Here is an 18747-nt window from a genome sequence, read left to right on the forward strand (position 1 = left end):
CTTAAAGGGATAATTCATGTAAAAATTTAATTACCCTCATGTCTTGACCATTTTTGTTTTTCATGAATTACCCCTTGAAATTGTCAACCCAGTAGTCATGATTTTGTGTAACAAAAATAAAAAAACGGATATTTGTTTAAAAAAAAACAAAAAAAAAACAATTGAATCTATTTACCCCGAAGACAATACGGCACATCTTGCAGCAATCACAACTGTACGTTTAGTAAACTATTAACAGCGCAGCATGGTCTGGAGAACATTAAATCTGTAATGACTCTATGTTGATGAGGAGACGGGGCCAAGCCGTGCATGGTTCAGCAGTTTCAGCAGTCTGAGGAGAAAATAGATAGGACGCAAGTAACAGATGGCCCATAGAAGTGTGTTCATCTGGACACAAACAAAGACCCTAGGAATGATTTAATGAACATTTTGGACCCTAGTAATGATTTAATGATCATTCTGGCCTCACCTATTATTTATATGGACATATAATCAACTGAAAAACCATATTTCACCGCTGAACAACGAACGTCAAATGCAGCCCTCGTCAGTCATGAAACCCTGTCAACAACAATCCCGACCAATCGTATATTCCCACTGCGATGGTTTGTTTGTGTACCGTGCTCCCATTCTCATATTTACAAATGCAGCTGTTCTACTAATACATCCATAACAGGAAATGGTATCGCTATAGAAACATTTTAAATCAAAATCCTCATAAAAATGACAGGTAGCTGCTGTAACGTAAATTACACCCATAATTTGCATGGCTCATTAGACTCTTTTGATAAATATACGCACAATATTGCTTTCACTGAATCATGTTTGTGGTAAACAAGGGAGGATGAGAATTATAACGGTTAAATTAGGAGTTAATGAGTGGCGTGCGTGTCACACGCGCCGCGTGTCGTGACGCGTAAAGGGAATTCGGGGTCAACCGAGGCCGCAGGTTAATTAATGGACTGAATCGCACGTAGATAGAAAAGCGCAAGGCTCAAGTTTAACTAGAGCAGCAGGGTATAACACTGACAGATGCCCTATTACAATGTTAATGATATCAGAACCCTGGACAAATAATTACATTCAAAGCTTTCCCTTGTAAAGCCACAATGAGCGGCACGCCAAAGATGACTTTCTTGATGAGAGGGCAACGCAGCTGGGGACATATGTGGCACGAGTCGGGGTATTCCCTCAGCAACACCTCAAGAGCCATTGTCTGACGTCCGGCGTGTGCTCGGGGCCGCTGTGCCTCATGAAGAGGCTGATTTAGGCCCTGATAAGGGAGAGACTGCTCCATTTAGCTGTGCCATGTGGTCTCATCAAAGGATCATTGCAAACCTTTTAATTTACCTCTGGCCCTGATTGTCCTACTCCTCCCATTGTTCTGTGCTGGATAGGCTTGCCCTCGATCTGTGGTAACAGGTGCTGTGATAACATCAGCTTAGCATTGCACAGGCATCTGAACTGGATTTTTGTAAACATCAATGTCATTTAATGCCAATGGAAGGAGTGCATTGGATATCAAAGCAAAATGTGTTTTATATATTTGTAATTTTTATGCATTTAGCAGGTGCAAAACAAACAAACATAATATTCAGTCAGACATTGTGCCGAATATTCACATTTGTTATGTAACATTTTTATGTATACTTTCAGGAAAAAAAATCCAAAAAAAGAACATTATTAGCGCAGTACCTTCAAAGCACAACATCAGCCCTTATCTACCCCTAAAAGGTGTAGTATGAAATATCTTATATAGTGGTTGACCAATATTGTTTTTTTGACAGCCGATGCCGATGCCGATGCCGATATCTTGGAAAGCAGGGTGGCCGATATAATTTTATTTAATGTTAATTAATATTTAAGAAATTTGAAATCATTTGAAAATGGATTAAAAAAATAAATGTGCAAAATAAACATACTTACACTTCAGATGACAAAAATAAATATTTAATAAAAAATATAATTAAAAAGGAAGTAAACACTGTAACTAACAGGGCACTCAGTATTCTGGGAAGTTTGTGTGCATTGGGAATCATATTGTTCAAATAAAGCCAAAGTAACAGTCATTTTACATACAGCACACAGTGAAAATGACATGAATATGACAGAGGGCAAATGCATAAAGCACAGCATAGTTTGAAATAACGAGTTTAAAGTTTGTTGATCGCACGTTTCCTCCTGACCGACCGTCACGCAGAGCACATGCGATCATGCAGGATACACATGCACACTTCACAAGATCTCACATCTGGATTCTACTAGGTTTGCAAGGTTTGTGATATTAAATGTCCATTAGTCATTCAAAGATTTGTATTTGCGTATTTTCTGATTCTGAATGCTGTCGGCAAACGAGAAAGTATTATAATGTTTGCCTTTCTGTTACTAATAATATAAAAGCAATCGTTATAATATTTTTGTATGCATTTAATTCCTTTGTTTAACCAGTTCTATCTGATCATTAGACAGACTTCTATCCGTATAGACAGAACTGTTAACGACGACAGCGAACTAGACGGAGAATATGAGCACTGTGTGCTCGGCAGCACCGTCAAAATAAGAGTCCCACCTCGAACGCATCGGCCAATGCCGATATTTGAAAAAAAATGCCAAATATTGGCCGATATATATCGGTCGACCACCAATCTTATATATTAAAGGTTCAAACAAAAACTCTTACCCTCGGTTTCACAGACAAGGCTTAAGCCTAGTTCCAGACTAAAATGCACACCTGGGCTGTTTTAACAAAGAAACTTGCACTGACATATTTTAAAATATATCGGTTCCATTGTTTTATCTCAAGATGCACACCATGTTTTTTTTCTAAGGCATGTTTATAAAAGACACTTAAATGTCTTAATTGAACTATGACCTAATCCTGGTTTAACCTAAGCCCTGTCTATGTGGTTCCAAACCTAATTTATTTCTTCTGCGCAACACAAAAAAAAAAGATAATTTGAAAAATTATTTAGTGTTTTGTTTTTGTTCCATCAATACAAGTTAGTGTGATCCAATGTTGTTGTGGACCCCATTAACTTTTACTGCATGGATAAAAAAATATACCGTTTTCTAGAAAGAAAGTTTGGAATTAATTTTTATTTTTTTAACCATCCCTTCAAGAACGAATTTCATTACTTTGAGTACCTTAGGTTACTAATATGGCCCCAAGACAAGGTGTAATGGCCAAAGTATACTTTGGTTTTTATATATAAAAATATAAATATAAAACCTTTATTTTTAAGAGTGCGTTTATGTTAAAAGTTTTTCGTGAACCATACAGTAGATTCCAAAAAAGAACCATTATTATTAAGAGTGAATAGTAGCAATGAGCATCAAAAAGAATAAAGCTCGGAAATCAGTCTGGGTACACACAATTTTTTTAAATAAGAAGTGAATGCCCTGAACTATCTTTCTGTCTGTAGTCATTCCAAAAACTGCAATTGTTTAATATGACAAACCATCATAGGTGATGTTTTGGCATCTTACAGCTTTGTAAATGAAACATAGAAGAACAAATTTGTTAAGGAATTCGAATATTAACAAGATGCATTAACATCTTGATGTTCAGTTCTGTACTCATCATATGGATCTGATGCGATTTTGTGCCATTCTACAAAGCAGCTCTTCCACGGTCATCTCAACATACATTCTATACTGTCACATGTCAAATGCAGGAATAATTTCACATTATCACATTATCTGACCCGTCCCGTGTGATGTAGACATGCATCATACAGGCATCAAGACAGAAGCAGCAGAGAGCAGACAGACATCAGGAGGCTGATCGGAGCAAAAAGCGCTTCACATGTAGATCACTAGATCAGTGCTTTGGGTCACCTTTGAAAGGCTGCCGTCATAATTCATCTGACCTCCACGTACCGTCGCTTCACATCCTGTGAGAACTAATCAACAAAAGGTAAAGAATGGGGTGGGAAGGCCAATGGCGCAAGATGGGGAAAAATGAAGAGAGCGGAGAAAACCAAAGAGCCAGAACATGAGTGAAATTTATTTTTTAACCCCTGTCCATACGGCGTATTAATCTTCTTGTGACCTCCTGTTCAGTGAAGTGTCATAGAGTGATTTTCTCCATCTCAGGTCTCCCACTCTCCACACTCTTCCAAAACATTAAATATCACCTGCCATGATTAATCCAAACTTAATTAAATCAATCAGCGAAACAATGGCAAGGCAATGAGGTATGTAATCATTGAAATAGTAAATTAAATGATGTAAGGGGCTGCAGTTTGCATTATTGACAGTGATGGAGAGGAAACGGGGGTCCTGGGAAGGCTGTGCCGGCCGTTCCGGATGACCACATTGGCCCGGCCCCCTTCGGCACGCTGGGGAACTTTCCAATCTGCGCCGCCACGCCGGACACATTTGAATTAATCAGAGCCCTCTGCTGGCCCTCCCCAATGGCCCCTGGTTTCTTATGGATGACTTCCATTTAAAAGCTGTTACTAGTGTGTGAAGAGCGTATCTGTGTCACTGAGCTAATCACATGGATACTGTACACATGTGCCACAGATGCTTTTCCGAGACTGAGATTTATGCGCAAACTGTGTCTGTGTACATTGTATTCATGAGATTTTCCAAGTGAACACCATGTAACGTGTGAACCATAGATGTTTAAAAAATGTCAGAGACTAATAATGTAATTTTATTTTATCAAAAACACTAATCACTTTGCTTTTAAACGCAAGTCTAAGAGAAACTCGCAGGTAAAAAGTCATGAAGGCTTTCAAGACCTTCTGCTTGAAATCCACTGGTGAATAAGCAGTTCAAACTGAGCTGGATTTTGTAAACAAATGAGAATAAATATGATAATTAAACAGTATTTTCTTAAAGGGTTAGTTCACCCCAAAATTAAAATTCTGTTATTAATTACTCACCGTCATGTCGTTCCAGACCCTTAAGACCTTCGTTCATCTTCGGAAGACAAATTAAGATATTTTTGATGAAATCGGAAAGCTATCGGACCCTCCCATAGACAGCAACACAACCGAAATATTCCCAGGTCCAGAAACATAGTAAATACATCGGTAAAACAGTCCATGTGACATCAGTGGCTCAACTTCAGTTTTGCGACGCTACGAGAATACTTTTTTTTGCGCAAAGAAAACAAAAATAACAATTTACTCAACCATTCTTCTCCCCCGAGTTACGTCTTCCACCATTTTGGAGAGTACCTAAGAACGTATTTGACTTAATCAGCGTTGTTTACGTTCGGGGGGAAAGCGTGCACATGAACGCAATCTGCGTAATAAGCGTAATTTACGCTTAGGGGAAAGCGTGTGCATGCGTTGTGATACTTTATAAAATGGCGGTTTTTGATTCACAAAAAAGAACCAGCTGCATGGACCGCAATGTCTGTTTTGAGCTCTAGATTCAGTCATGGTGATGTTGAATAAGTATCATAGAAAAGAGTACCATTTTCTGTTAGCATTGTGCGAGAACCATTAACAGAACTGAACATGATTCCATAAATGAAACTGGTTCTTAATAAGAATAAGATACTCTAGTATCCAAACCTGTCCCAAGCCTGGAAACGCAAAGGATGAACAGATGTTTAAGGGTGAATGACTAGCAGGTGATGCAATCAAACGCTTGAGAGAAGTGTGTGTGCACTTCCTATTACTACAAAAGCGAGTACAAACATTTTGTCATAATGGGCAAACATCAGCCACAGCTGGGATGTTAATGCTGGCAAATAAGATTATCACCAGAAAGGATTTCTCTTCTAAGCATTTGCCTCTAATTAGATTTCATCTCAGAAATGAATTGCCTTTTAGCAACGAAAGCTGTCACTGAGGGAGCAGTTAGCTCCTTATAACTGAGTTAAATGAATAATTACTAATACAATTACAATCGCAGGGGTCCTTCGTGAAAGGAAAGTAAATATGGATCACAGACAGTTAGGGAAAGTTAAGTGGTTAAATTCAGGGCACTTTTGGAGCCTGTGCTATCAGGTTTCTCACTGAAAAACCACGTTATTAATAAAAACTGAACAGAATAAAGACATCGCATCAAAGAAATGACATTATGTCAAGGGTAAAAAAATTTTTTTTAAAAACTCATGGCAGAGAATTGACAATTAATGTGCAGTGAGGATAAACCCGACTCTGTGAAAGACAACCAGCTGGTTTAAGTAATCAGGGTTGGGTTAGGAAGAGCAAGGCCATGCAGGCCTCAGCTGGCATGAGGACGTCTTAGAGAGGAGCAAGCGAGACGTGGGTGAGTATGGATCCTCTTGCCGTGCCTCCCCGGTCCATTCATCACCCAACTGCCGCTGACAGTGACGGATGGGTCAGACCCAGGACTGGCACCGCACCAGCGCCAGAATCATACGGCCCACGAGCCCACTGACAGCTGGAGCACTGTGTCAAGTGGCAGAGAGACGGCGGCCATTAATAATCCCCGTCACATGATCCGAACGGCGCACGGGCGGGAGAGGGGCCGCGAGTCAGACGGTGGCCCGGAAGGGAGATGTCACGTCGGGTAGGGTGACAGTCATGCAGGCCTGCTCTTTAATCAAGTGTGTGGAGATTGGATAATAACTATATCTCAGTCATAGTGGAGGAGGGCAAGGGATAAGGATTTAAAAGAAGAGCTGTTTTTAATAGCTCAGGTGTGGTAGGTAAGGCTTAGGGAGACATTAAATACTGTACCATTGCCTTTTCATCAACAAAGGATAAAGCATGCTGTTAAAAACATGCAATGAAAAATGGATTTTGAGGCAGTGTGAAGGAAAAAACTGAATGGAGGATCCTAATTGCTCTTACTTTCGCAAGAAAATGTATATGTGAAAAATAAATAAATAAATAATAAAACTTTTGTAAATACATGTAATTATATACGAAATCTGAATGTTGCAAACTTATGTGTTGTGGATCCAAATAAAAGAATAGAATGTGTGCATAAAATTTGATATATAAATATAAATTTGAACTTAAAATATACAATTATATAGACTATATGTAAATGAAACAGAAAATTATTTTCATTGTAGTTAAAATATGAGTAATTTTACAATTCCTTTTAAAATCTTTTGGAAATTGTAAAATTACTCATATTTTAAGTACAATAAAACAATTTAAAATATAAAAAATAGATACAACTATATACAGAAAACTGGGAATGGATTCTGAATGCTTCAAACTTTTGAAAACAAAAATGTCTGCCTATAATTTAGCCATATAAAATACAATAAAACATGCTGGTTTAATGCTGGCCTGTCAAGTTCATTTACGATTTGTTATTTATTTTATTTTTATTATTCTCGAGACTATTTTTTTATTCATTTTAAAAATACTTCATTAAAAGTTGTGTTTTTCTGTGGAAATGCGAAAAAGTTACTTTTGTGATACATTCAACATGAACCTCGATATGCTTTAAATATGACAAGATATCATGCTATCCGTAATATTATATGTTCCACTTAAAGTGTTCCTCACATAATAGGGTTTTAATTGTCTTTCAATTCTCCTTGCCCTGAAGAATGCAAACCATGTGGTAGAGTTGCATGTGCTTAAGCCATTTACTCTCATGCATTGTTTAGGACCTCGGATCCCTTAATCCAATTCACCACTGCAATCAAAAAGCCACATTTAATGCATATAATAACCAAACCTGTAACGCTGTCAACCATTTTGCATCTCATTACAGAGAGTTTTGCTGTAATGAAGTTGCTTTTAATAGGATTCCAAAAAAAAGGCTCTCATATCATCCAAGTACACATGCATACTAATTTGGTTAAAAATAATTCAGACCAAAGACAATCACACACTAGAAAGAGTGAACTAGATTTGTCCTCCAAGAACAAGGACCCTAATTTCAACCTTGGGCAGAGGCTGCCTTATTTGAGTGGGGAGGAAAATATCATTACCTATTTCGGTGTGATTAAGGCAGAAAGCCACCTGGCCAAATGCAAAGTGATTAACTTGAACGTCCTCCACAGCCTTATAAATGCAAATTTGGCAGATATCAGTAGAGACAGAAGATCTAAAGTCACATACAGTGTGCTAGAATTACACACTGTATCCTGTTATTTAATTAATTACTTATTACATTAATGAATTATAATATTAAGTCTTTGCTACAAAAAAAAAAAAAAAGTTTACATTTCCACTGCTACTTCCCAGGAAAAAGGACATGCATGTTATCATACTAGATGGGGTAAGTTGTCACAATGGAACTACAGACTTTTACAGACTTACAGCAAAACGTTAAACAACTATGAATGAAACAGTAACATACAAGAATATCAAACCATTGTTTTAAACAATAAATATTATGTTTAATAAACTGTATAGATGTACAACGTTCAACGATGACAGCCTTCCCAAAAAAACCTTGACGTGTATGAAAAACACATATGCAGCCAAGGGTCAACTAGTTGACCCTTGGCTGAATTTATGCTAGTGTGGTTTTATTGAGCTAACTTGTTTACCCAAAAGCTTTTTCTCTGTTAAATTTACATTTATTTAAGCTGTGAGACAGAGACAAAATTTCTCTTGCCCTTGATGAGCATGAAAAAGATGAATATTGTTTAAGGACAGCTTTTAAGATCTCACATTTCATAACAGAGGGAGACAAGTTTAACTGGCGGTAAATGTTATTTACCACTTTTATGAAGAAATTACAGATCTATAGATCTAGATCTGCCTCTATAATTACAGAGGAATGGCGGCTTGATAGATTGGGTTCATCAATTTAGAAAGAGAGCAGGAATGTGGAAGATGAATGCATAAATTGCACTTGATGGACCAAGTTCTTAATCCATTAGTTATGATTATTAGACTGCAAATTATAAGGTCCTCAGTTATAAACGTGAAAAACATAAGGCTTTTTGATTTGGAAGCTGAAAATAAACATTAATATTCCAGTTCACATTAATATTCTGGAGGCAAATAGCATTTAAAAGCAAATGTGGATTCAGGAGAGCGAGGGAACACTTGTGAGAAATTAAATCTAGCTCAGAAAGAGCAATAACTAAATTACTGCAATCTAAGCCTCTCTAAGTCTCAACACCTGAGATCAGCCTTTACGTGGCATCAACAACACAGATTTCACACGTCTTATGCATATCTGAAGGATAATTCCATGGTGAGAGATTACACAGATGAAAAAGTCATTTCTGAATGAATGGTCTGCACAAAGTCTTACCATCTCACAAGCCAGAAAAGCACTTGAGGAATCTCAATAGGAAGGAAGTGAACAGGTTCAATTCTAAAGGAATCGCTCAGTTCCAAATCACTTAAAGTGCCACACATGTATATGATTTACACCCAAATCATGTGAATACACAATTTACAGCAGTTTTAACTAACAAGCTAAATTTCCCAAAACAATTAAATAAATTAATTACTTAAATAAATGAAATAAAAATTCCTTTGCCCTCAAATTAGCATTAATGTTTGTTTGTTTTTCATTTTTTAGGAATATATATATCAAAATTCTAGATGATAATGATAATGTCAACTATGCTAATTATTTTCATGAATTAATGTTGTTAATTGTTAAACTGGTAAATGCTATTAAAATTCTATATTTAAACTGTATTTATATTTAAATTCTTATATTCAAATGTTTATAAATTAAAATAATAATAATATTATGATAATACAATAAAACAATAGCTTGATTACTTTTTGGTAACATCACAGTCCAATCTAAAGTCAAACTTGCATGTCTGGTAAAGATGGCAATGGGAATTATAGGGAAAAGGGAATATCAAACCTGGAATTATCTTATGAGCAGTTGGTTCTAAAGGAAGCTACTAAGATATTATCCGACACTTCACATATTTATACTCGGAGTATGAGTTGCTGCCTTCTGTTAGACGATACAGGCTGCCCATGTGCAGATACAATCGTTTTAAGAAATCTTTTGTACTTGCGTCAATTAGACTTTTAAGCATGTAATTTTACATGTAACCTTTTGTTGGTTATGGTTGTTATTGTGGTTTTGAATGTTGGTTTGTCTACGTCTCTGTGGGTTTTTTTATTATGTAATGTAATGCTTGATCAGTGTATGTGTATGCGGGCTCCAGGGTCTAAGACAAATTTCCCCATTGGGGACAATAAAGTGTATTGAATTAAATTGAATTGAATAAATTATATTTAAAAAAATAAAAATACACAAACATAGCCGTACACACTTAATTCCATATAAAGCTGTACAGATAAATTAAAAAACTGATATGGTACAGATACATCATGCAGCCCCATTTTATTGTTATAATTCAAAAAATGTCTTCGCTAGCAACAAAACCAACTTGACTAAACCAACTTGCTCATTTTGCTCCATTTTTATTGTGCCACGGGACACCTGCGGGGGCAGACAGCCAAATCGGTGGGATGGTTGAAGGGATTTGGGGGCGGAATTCTCCTTAGCTAAGGAACACTGAGCTCTTTTTTCCCCATGACTCCCATCTGTTGAGTGGTCATTGTCCGTAAAGTGTTACAGCTGCAAAGGACCAGTCCTACATTCTCCTGTGAAAAGGCTTTTTAACATATTCAAAACCTCCACAACCCATTATGCCAGTACTGTTACCGAGCCCTGATTTATTCATTGACTTTGCCTCAAAACCAGGCATTTGCACCCTGTTTAAAAACTTCACCCCCTACCCCTCCGACAGATTGGCTCCTCCTCTGGCCACCAACTCATTCAGTATTCTCCCTCTGCCTCATTCTCTTTCACACCGCCTCGTAAGAGAGTCCTAAATGCGTCCTTTCCAGGTAGAGATGACATATGTTTTTTCGCCGCCGCCCAGTTATTCTGTGATCACATCCTGCTTGGGAATTGTTCATCCGTTCACTTGGCTTTTGTGGCCGATTTCATGCCATGTACAAGTCTGTGTTCTTGTCCTTCATGAAGCTGTCAGCCACATAAAAGTGGCCTGACTGGGGTCGTGCCACAAGTGGTGGGAATGGGACATCACCACAGCTTCTTGGAGGAAGCCCACCCACAGTTCTTTGCTCCGCGGGGCTTTAATTTGACTTCGATTTTTATTATGCAGGCCCCCTGAGGAGAGAACACTTTTACAAGCCTCCGTAAAGCCCTTTTTAATAATGGGCTGAAGGGGCAAAGAATGGGCCCGCCACTGCTGTTTGACCACTCATGGCATGCTCCAATAAAGTGTGCTATTCATCCCTGCTCCCTTTCACTGAGTCACTATGGGGGGAATTTAGGCTGGGTGCTTATGCATGGAGTACCAAGGAAAGCTGGTGAAATAGATTTAATGGATCTCTACGATTCATGCACACATAGACTGAAGGTGGCCTTTTTCTCTTCACTTCCTTTGCCTCCCAGCTCTGTGCTTTTGTGAGGGACCAAGGGGTGGTGAAGCTTATAAGCGAAACAAGAGTCTAATTTCAAACGAATTGCAAACGACCAACAGAGAAAGGACACATTGAAAATGTACATCAAAGATTGAGTGAGCAAATTTGTTTAGTCTGTATCGTTTTGTATTTCTCCTTTGCATTCCAAAAATGTAGAAGAAAAAAAAAAAATTCAGGGATGAGCAAAAAGGAGTGAACAAATTTCAAGCGACCAGAGGAAGGACACTATGAAAATGTACATCAAAAAGCAGTGAGCAAATTTGTTTAGTCTGTATAGTTATTTTTTTTTGCATTTCGAGCTGTAGCAAAAAATAAGTAGAAACAATAGTAAAATTCAGTACAAATAAGCTGATAAATATTTTAATGGAGTGTTGTCAAAAAGTACCAACTTCGGTACCAGTCGGTACTTAAATTTAAAAATGTGACGATACCAGCATTTCCCGCTAACAAGAGCTGTTGAGCAGATTCTCAAACACCTCTGATTGGTCATTGTGTTCACGTGCTAAAAATGCTAGCGGGAAATGCTGGTATCGTCACATTTTTAAAATTTCAGTACCGACTGGTACCGAAGTCCGTTTTAACAACGCTATTTTACTATTCTGGCCAATAACCAATAAATAGCTGATAATTAAACTGTATACTATTTTGCATAAATTTAAATGAAAATAAAACAGTTTAGGCATCACAACATTATAATGTACAGTATGAAAATAGATATTCATTTTAAGATTTGCTAAAGATTACTTTTAACAATGCAATTAAATTAGTGTTTTTAAAGATTAACAGCATTCATAATTATATCTTGCATGTCGAACGATACCATTTGTGTGTACACAAAGAAAAACTCTAATATTGGCTGATCACCAGCATTGTTCTGATATTTCAAACACAGCCGAACAGCACATTAATGGGAATATTAGAATTACATACATGAATTATTTTGGTCTCATACACATAGAAATGCAAGATTTAAATTGACAACCTCCATTTTTAACCACTAAGCTACGTCACCCATAACTGATCATTTAACCAAACGATGCATAATTAATATTAACCCATACCACTTCAGAGTTTCACTATATTCTGCACGCACCGAAAATGAAGTGACTTTTCTCTGGCATATCAAAAGGCACTTATGCATCATCAAGCCAGTCTAATGCCTCTTCGATTGTACCACGCATTGGATTTTAAATAATGACAAATGACGCACTTTTACAAACTGCCTGAGGAGCGTTTTTAGAGCAGTGAGCCCAACTTAATGCCACGAGGTGTTAACGGATTGATTCTCCTAATCTGTTCAGCTACACCGCTTGTCAGTGTGGGGCAGCTGAATTGTCTTAAGACAGCCTGGTGTGCTGTGTGTTAACCAATTTCACGGCCATCTGTCACGCACAGTTAAACTTTGCGCTGCCGTGTTGAGGGGAGGGAGAGCCCTGAAGAAACGGGAGGAGGAGAGGAAGGGAAAAGAAGGGAAGGGAAGGGAAAGCCGCTCTGTCGCTGAGGCTGGGCAGAATGCATCATACAGCGGGGCTGTGTAGCCGTCCTCAAGTTCATTCAGAGCACTGCAACCAGACCAGTGACTTTTCTTCCCAGCTAATTATGTGGAAACTGCAAAGACAATAAAGCATCTGGTGGTCTTTCTTCCTGGTTTCAATTTTTCTCAATATTGTGACAGGCTAATGCATTGTGTCTGACTCAGCCATCCCAGCAGGGGATTGAGTGAAAGGCAGGGTCAGGAGAGAGCAAATAGATGAATTTATAACTTTGCCTTTTCACATTAAAGTAGCGAGATTGTTTCACTGGGACCCACTCCGCCCCCTCTCGCTGTCCCTCCACAGAGACCGAGACTCTCTCTGAAAACATGTTTTGTCTGTGCCACCCAAACTGAGTCTGGCCTTCCCCTTTCTGGGAGGCCTGGGTCACCACTGTTGGCCAACCTCCCCTATTCCTGCAAAACCTCCTAACACAGAGCCGGTGAAAAGAGAAGAGACCCGGTGCTAAAGAAAGAGAACGACTGAGGAAACTGAGAAATGAATTTTCTTATAATGAAAGATAAAACTTTACATTTATGCTTTTCTTAGTGCACTGATAATAAACAAAACATCATTATTGCACTATGTTGTATCATTTGCGAGACATTATACAGAAGCATTATAGAGAAATGTTGATGAATGCTTCAGCAATTCCCTAAATTATTCACTTCAAAACGGCATGTTTTGCTGCAGACATGTTTGCATGCAACAACTACACCCCTAGATGTCACACCACTTGCAATGTAGACAGCTCTCTAAACTATAATGGAAGCAATCTTGTTTAGTTACGTCACACTGTGTGTTGAATGTTTACTGTGTAGACCTATGCGACTATGTTATGAAGAAGAAAAAGGTTTGCAATAGTATCTGTCAATCAAAAATCCAAGTAAATCAATTACATAAATAAAAAATTATGTGAAAACTATTATGATACACAGGACACCAAAATAAGTACGGTTGGTGATCTGTGGCCCACGTGAGAGAATTTTGAGTCATATGACTGAAATATAACTACATTTACATTCATTCATAATGTACATGCATTTTAATGTCATGGAAATGTAAACATTTGTGAGGTTTTGATTTAAAGGCTGCTATGAATTCTGTTGAAAATGACATCAGTGTAATTTATTATTCTTGTTGTTGTTGTTGCTATAATAAAAATAAAAAAACTAATAAAAAATAATATATTTATCTGACATTGTAAAATTTGGGATCTTTTTTTTTTGTACCTGATACTTTTTTCCAATCAAGAACACATTAAACTGATATAAAAGGACAATTAAGACTTTCATAATGTAACAGAAGATTTTTCAAATAAGTGCTGTTCTTTTGAAATTTCTACTCAAAGAATCCTGAGGAAAAAAATAAATAAATCATGGTTTCCACAAAAATTGGCAGCACAATTGTTTTTAATGTTGATAACAATAAGAATGTTTCTTGATCACAAAACCATCATGTGACTAAAATTTTACTTATATTAACTTAAATATATTCAAATAAAAATGCTTAAATTGTTTTACTGTATATTTAATCAAATAAATGCAGCCTTGGTATAAAGGTATAAAAGACTTCTTTAAAAAAAAAAAAAAAAATTCGACCCCATTATTGACCCCAAACTTTTGAACTGTAGGGTAGGCTATATCTTTTTTTTTCCTCTGCAGAAACAGCCATATTGTTAGGCCCTGATGCAACTTCAAAAAGTAACAGGTTACTTTCATAAAGTAATAGAATTAACAATACTAGAAGTAATAGAATAGATGTTATATGTAACCCCAAACAGCCAACACTTATCAACATTATTAAACAAAAATCATCAGAATTTCTCAGAATGCAACAACGATGATTTGACATAATTATCGCGATATAATTTTCCTCGATAAAACGATATGAAGAGTTAGATAAATGTTCGATATAATGTTTGCGCCAAAAGCGGACTCATTTGAATCGCGCCACACGGACCGTTTATCCGCTCGGAACAAAGTTCAAACTGCCGCGCGGCGCGAGCTCGGGGCTCACTGGAGCAGATGCGTTTAATCAGTCACGCGAGCACTAAGCAGCGCAGTGAGATCCAGTGCAGCGCTTGAATTCAGCGAAGAACACAAACGACTCTGTTTAAAGTTTAAAGCCAAACAGGAGAAACACTGTGTGCAACGAGACAGTCAGAAGGCTTTTCAATCTACACATCGCCATTATTTACCATGGATTTACTGTAGTAACACTCACGGCACCATGGTATTGTGGCAGAAATGTGGGATATTCACATTGAATTTTATTACAGGAGTAATGGTATATATAATTATAGTATGTATGTGTAGTTAAGCTATAGCATATGTACATTTATACTGAATGTTTTTAGACTACTGTTTTTCATACAAATAGGCTACCTAAAAACCATATAGTTATATTTTTACCATGGTATTGATGGTTTGAATTAAAATGATTTAAATGTATGCAACTATGGGTGACCAATGCTTAATTAAAAAAAAAAAAAAAAAAAACCTTGGTCAGAATAAATTTAACCATATAAAACTGAGGTTGCTACAATTTTTACAGATGTTACTGATTTTGATAATGAACAAAAATTTACCTCTGCATCCTAACTCAAGCTACTATCAAATGTGCATTTCTAAGAGACAAAAAAGTGGGATCATTTTGGGATAATTTTTTTTGTACTTAATACTTCTTTCCAATCAAGAACACATTTAACTGATATCAACACAAACCTGTTTCTTGATTTGAAACAATATCACTCATTAGAACATGCAGAAACTAAGAAATACATTTTTCTATTTAGATATTTAATGGTCTGGTTTCTACAACTTTCACTTTGGAGCAAAAATCTGGCTTTAAACTTGAAAGAAATAAAGATTTGACATTTATCGTGATAATTATCGATATGGACTGATCATTTTTTGGGTCATATCTCCCAGCCCTATTTGACAATGATCGTTAATTGCTAAAAACTCAACGGTGGCTCAGCAAGCAGACCCAAAAGCAGAACACCCTTCTGGTTGTGAGAGAATCTTCCACCCTGTACACCCGATCATCCTCAAGTCACTGCTGATCTTCAAGAACCCTCCATTCCCCCTCTTTTCCCCCTTAATTAAATGTGCACTTCATTAATGTAAATTGAGGGGCTTTAATGCCCTTGTTGAAATTCTGAAGAAAGTGCTGTGGCCTCGCGAAATGCTCAGGCATCATTGCAAATTAGATTAGGGACCAAGAAAGGCAGTAAAATTAGAATGATAATGGTTGATATGGCTGCCTGACAGGCATGACTATTCAAGGATCAATGGGACGTAGAATGCCTAACGAAAGCCCACTCTCAAAGGCTTGGACCCACGTCAGCCTACAGATGTGCCTTTTGGAAGCACTTTAAATTAGTTTAATTTGGTAAATGGTAGGGATTTAGAAGCTCTTAGCCTGCCTATAACAAGACAGGAATACATTGAAATGTTTTGCTATTCTTTTATTAGCATAAAATAGGATTGAGGATGATTTGCATTCCCAACGAGTCTACTTTTTTTGTTCATTTACTTTTCTTCTTTTTTTTATTTAAAATAGCATTTTCATCCATATCTCATGCCTGGACTTTAGAATGAACCCTTTTCCCAAGCTGCTTTTCATTCTACTTAATCCTGTTAAGGACGGGAATGGGGGTTGATTTTATTCAAACTAATCTCATCAAACACACCAATTACAAAGTAATTTTGATTAAAAACCAATGGCTGAAAAGAGCTAAAGACGTTTCCTTCTAACTTAAGATAGCTGTTTGGGAGATCTCAGCCTATCCCTGTCAAAAGCTGCTAAAGCATTACATCCAACCTGAAGTTCATGGTTTAGACATATAAACAGTGGCACAAACCCACTAACACGTCTGAAAACAAACTATCACCGAGTCGATGAGAAGGAAAAAAAAATCTGGAAACTGGCCACATGGGGCTGCTTTGTGCATAAGGACTGCTGCTTTTAATTTGACCTCAATTCTTTTCCATAATCTGACATCACTGACTTACTTTGTTTACTCTCTTGGTAAACAGCAGCAGTGCTGTTGAAAAGAGAGAAGCCATGCTTGAGCTGAGGGGGCTGGGTCAGAGGAAGTGACTTTTAACTAGTTTGGTCTTTAGCCACTTAGGAAATGCAAAGAGAGGGATTACACTGAGATCTGCTGCATTGTTAGGCAGTGGAAGACGCACTTTGCTAATACTGCACCTACTCAAAAGCATGCAAACAACAGTGATATTGTGTTTTGACTGCATTCTGTTGATTGTGACAATTGACTGAATACATTATTGTAATATGAAAGTGATGGTGATCATCCACCTTATTTTTAACGTAAGAGTGGACACAGCCATTTGTAACTTCAATGTACAAGACTTCCGGTGTCATTTGCTTCCAGTTATTTTTAGCTGCACAAAACAGCTTGTTATGCTGCTTAATATTGCAAACAGGTATTTCTTATATTATTTCAATGTGTTGTTGCAAATATAAACACACTTGTTTGTAGCTCAAATAATTTAGCCATTTACTGCACTTTGTTATTCTTCTAGTTATTTACCTAATGTTATATCTGCTAATGAATCGGAGTCTCACACATTCAGAGAAAACACCATATTTTTGCTTTGAAAAATAAAGTGAATTAATAGCTGTGGTGATGTATAAAAAAAATCAAATTCATGCTAATTGAAATACATATAAGCCTTTTTTTTTTTTTTTTTAATTTGTAATATTTGCTAATATAAAATTAATTTATAAAAATGGTAAATACACACACAAAGAATTAGGACAAATCCACAACCAACGGAATCGTTCTTAACAAAGACAGCAACAAATGCCCAGAGAATCCCCATTAATATTCCCAGTGTCACCCCACAGAGGGAGGTCTTCATGAACAAAACAAACTCATTTATCGGACAGCAGGTCAGTACACTAGATACATCCGCACGCTAGGATAACGTTACTCATGAGCGGAGGATAAACACAGATGTAAACCACCTGTAGACAACGATGAAATACCAAACAGACCTTATAAATGCAATTCATGTAGGCCTATCTCAAACATGAATCTCGGGATGAGCTAGTTAATCTAATCCTGGAAATCACTATGCAACAGTAGGCTATATAAACAGACGCTTACCTCACTACCGGGACAGTTCTTCCGGTGTCACTCCATTCGCGCCAAAAAACCGAATCTCTTCACCTGCACCGTCCTCAAGGATTATATATACATAAGCGACGCTGCTATCTTAACTACAAAGCTCACAATTTTTTCTAGTAACTAACAGTGTACTACTATCGAGGGAAGTAATTATCAAACACTATCTCTTGAACAGTCCACTCTCTTCCATAAATGGAACGTCAGATTAATTCTAGTGAATCGGTTCGTTCGGACGGTTCATTTAAAGGAACTGATTCAAAAAGTGATTCACCAATGTATGTCTTACTTTTAGTAGCGATATATTTACATAATGCAGTTTTTCAGTTCAGATATAAAAATCAGTTCTGATTAAGTGATAAAATATACTATATAGGGCCTTTTTTTTTTTTTTAAATTAAAAACTACCTCCTGAAAGTAGATTCAGATTTAGATTTACAGTTTCAAAGTAGGTTCTCTAGTAGCCTATCATATTATCAGCATTGTCAAGGAAATAAACAAATTTATTCAGAAAATGCCATGAGCAGATCTTATCACGTTCATTAAGTAAAATGATTTTATAGCCTGGCTGGTCTAAAAGGGCAGCAGAAAGCTAATGAGGCCCCTATAGGAAGTGAAGCCCCTGTGGCCGACTCTGTAATTAATCAGCTTCCCCTCTGATTATGGTGTCCATCAACAAGAGACACACTGCTGTTTGCTTCAACAGGCAGAGGCT

General features: G+C 37.1%; 1 long non-coding RNA gene across 1 annotated transcript in view; it reads right to left on the reverse strand.

The window, feature by feature from the left end:
- LOC131528969 (uncharacterized) overlaps positions 1–18206 on the reverse strand; it is an 84496-nt gene extending 66290 nt beyond the window's left edge. The window contains exon 1 of the long non-coding RNA XR_009267960.1: positions 18015–18206. This is a non-coding gene — a long non-coding RNA (uncharacterized LOC131528969). The remainder of the gene's footprint in view (positions 1–18014) is intronic.
- Between the last annotated feature and the right edge of the window lie 541 nt (positions 18207–18747).

This window comes from Onychostoma macrolepis, chromosome 21 (assembly GCF_012432095.1).
Source record: "Onychostoma macrolepis isolate SWU-2019 chromosome 21, ASM1243209v1, whole genome shotgun sequence".
Classification (NCBI taxonomy): domain Eukaryota; kingdom Metazoa; phylum Chordata; class Actinopteri; order Cypriniformes; family Cyprinidae; genus Onychostoma; species Onychostoma macrolepis.